The following is a 3,374-nucleotide window of genomic DNA, read 5'->3' on the forward strand; positions in this document are numbered from 1 at the left end:
CTTTGTTGGTTACTACTATTGCCGGGTTCTCTCCAACCAAGGTTAGGATGATTCCGCCATCCTTGGTTGTAAGTGCCCGTTGGAGGACCCGACGGCCTAGGTCTATTGTCAATGTAGCTTACCGACCCTTGTTGATCGTCTGTTTCTTTCATACAACTCCAATTTTCATGTGGCCCACCACACCCTTCACAAGCCATAACCGAGACCGTTTTTGTCATTTCCAATTTTTTTTATTTTTGAAGAAAGGGCTTCGATTTAGGCTTGTAAGGAAGTGTTTTCATCAACCTTATGGGCGCCCGGGGCAATAGATTTATTGCCTCGGGGAGTGTGCCACTGGAAATTGGTTTGAGCAATTTCCTCAATTTGGTTATATATTTCATGTGGGCGGCGATTACCTAAAAGTCCCCCGGAGCTAGAGTCAAGTGTCTGCCTTGTGTGTGGCAACAACCCATTATAGAAAGTGGATACTTGTTGCCATATCGCAAGGCCATGATGCGGACACTTTCGCAATAGCTCCTTGAACCTTTCCCAAGTTTCATATAAGGATTCCCCGTCCTCTTGTGAATACGTATTAATTTCAGTCATTAATTTAGCCGTTTTAGCGGGAGGGAAATACTTATATAGAAATTTTTGGGCTAGTTCATCCCAGGTGTTTACCGATCCAGCTGGGAGGGTGTTAAGCCAAGCTTTTGCTCGGTCTTTTAGTGAGAAGGGAAACATTCAAAGGCGGATGGCGTCATTTGAGGCTCCATTGATCCGAAAGGTATCACATATTTCTAAGAAATTAGTAATATGTAGATGGGGATCCTCGTCCGCAAGCCCATGGAAGGTTGCAGAGTTTTGGAGCATTTGTATCAAATGCGGCCGAAGTTCGAAGTTATTGGCTTCAACATTCGGTGCATTGATAGCGGCGCCAAGGTTACCTACGGTGGGTCGTAGATAATCCATAAGAGTACGTTGATCCGCCATTGGGGGTGGATTTCCCGAAACTTTCTCTTGGTTTTTGGCTTTTAGTCTTTTTCTGAGAAAGCGTTCGGGTTCTTCTAGAGGTTCTTTTATGTCCTTATTAGAACTGGAGCTCATACACTACGTAGGGATGGCGTCTGGTTCCAAGTCCCGCAATAAAAACAAAAAAGAATGCTGGTCAGAAGATTCACCACGGCCCCGTGTTCAGCGAACACGGCCCGTGGTCGGAGTTACAGTGATTGTTTTCCAGATCCCAGTTACTGGAGAGTTGGACACGGCCCCGTGTTGCACGGACACGGCCCCGTGGTCGGCCTTCTGTAACTTGGAAAACTAAAAACTGCCAGTAACAACGCTGGGCACGGCCCGTGTCCGACCAGGCACGGCCCGTGCTGAGCTCTGCAGAAGCTGAAAAACTAAGAAAATCCTAAAAAATAAAAAAGAAAAATAAAAAGGTGGTTAGGCCGTTGATTCCTAACTTTCTTAAAATCCTTGTGTCCCCGGCAACGACGCCAAAAACTTGATGCGTGCGAAGTGTAGTATATTTTTTTATGTATATTTTAAGCCCTTTTTACACTTTTAGCCAAGTTTTAAATTTATAAAACACGATATTTAGTAACACTAAACACACATATGGGCAAGTGCACCCATCGTGGACGTAGTATAGTGTTGGTAAGATACCGAGGTCGTCCAAGGACACAAGAGCTTTTAGTACCGGTTTATCCTCAACGTCTAATCAAATCAAAAAGTTAGAAAAGATTTTTAAACTAAGAAAATGAAAACTAACTAAATGCTGAAAAAAAAATTAAAAAAAAATAAAAACAGATAGACAAGATAAATCACTTGGATCCGACTCGTGTATTAGTATAACCTTTGATTATTTTCGCACTTTTGCACTTGTTTAAGAGATTATCTTAGTTATTGTAGTAGGCCCCTCTTTTGAAGGCGACGTTACCCTCAACCCAGCAGTTTGAGTCAGCAAGGATACAATCCTAAAGGGTTGGATTATTGGAAGATAATGAATTAAGTTATTAATGCAAATTATGGTAGGCCCCGCTTTTGGCGGTGACGTTACCCTCGGCTAAGTAGTCTGAGTCAGCAAGGATACAGTCCTAAATAGCCGGGTTATAGTATTAATAGTAGTTAACTTATGAGGGGGTCAAAGAGTTTGGATCCCCGCCATCCAATACCTATGGGCATTGAAGGAGATCCTACTAAATTTGACCCAGGTCCCTTGCAGGACCTCTAAACGCTGAACAAGGGCAAGACCCTTACCAAACCGTTCCCTTAACCCCCGACCAGGTAGCCAACATACCTCCATATAGACCGTGGAGATATGAATGGTGAAAATCTTTTATTTTATATAGACAGTAAAATAACGCCAAGACACCACGGACAAACGATAAGGAAAGATCACCTTCAACATAAGTAACTAGTTATTAAAGTCATTAATACAAAACCAAATAAAAAGTGCAAAAGATTAAAAATAAAAAGTATTATACTAAACACTTGTCTTCACCAAGTGATGTAAGAGACTTAGGCAAACATGGCCTTGATTGTCAAGAACTCTTACGATCAATCTTGGATCCCGAGACGACTCACACACTCTATGATGGACAATGGATGATGGTGGTGGATGATGGTGTTGTGATGGTGGTGGGTGGTGGATGAAGTGTGAGAGAGGTGGTGTGCCAAGGGATGAGTTGCAATGAAGCCAAGCACTCCTATTTATAGGCTGAACAGAAGGCTGGGCACGGCCCCGTGTCCGCTGGACACGGCCCCGTGCCTGTTTGACACTCTCTCTCTTCATTAATTGTAATTCGCAATTACAATTAATGCGCCTGCTGTACTTTCGCCACGCCCCCGTGTTCACCGGGCACGGCCCCGTGGTGGGCAATAGAAGCTTCTACTGGTTTGTCTTTTCTGCTGCTTCTTGGGCACGGCCCCGTGCTGGCTGAGCACGGGGCGTGTTCAGTCTTCTGCCTTCTCTATTTTGCTTGGGAGGTTGCTGTTGAGGGGTCGGACAATCCACTTATGTTCCTTTTCTTGTATTTATGTTAGATTTAGCTGTCTTTTTGCTTTTTTTGTGAATCTGAGCTCATTTAATCCTGAAAATACAAAAGGAAGACAAAAACACTCTTTTTCCAACATTAGTACTTAAAAAGGGTTAGTTTTATGCCCCATTTGATGTAATTTATATGTTGCATTTTACACACATCAGCATGCATGCATACAATCTCCCCCTCAGCCTGAGCTCATAGTGAATGTTCGAACAGAATGACTTGTGATGTAAAGAGCTAATAGAATAGTACAGGGTACTGTTCTATTTATAGTACAGAACAAACCACTGAAGCATCTTTGCTGATATCACCATGAAAGTGACATCTAATCTCCTAACAACCTATAACCAC

General features: G+C 43.0%; 1 non-coding gene across 1 annotated transcript; it reads left to right on the forward strand.

Moving 5' to 3' along the window:
- The first annotated feature begins 484 nt into the window (after nucleotides 1-484).
- LOC118490890 lies at nucleotides 485-591 on the forward strand. Its single transcript, XR_004890115.1, has one exon. It is a non-coding gene; the product is annotated as a small nucleolar RNA R71 (small nucleolar RNA).
- Nucleotides 592-3,374: the final 2,783 nt, after the last annotated feature.

The sequence above is a fragment of the Helianthus annuus genome, chromosome 3 (assembly GCF_002127325.2).
Source record: "Helianthus annuus cultivar XRQ/B chromosome 3, HanXRQr2.0-SUNRISE, whole genome shotgun sequence".
Taxonomy (NCBI): Eukaryota; Viridiplantae; Streptophyta; class Magnoliopsida; order Asterales; family Asteraceae; genus Helianthus; species Helianthus annuus.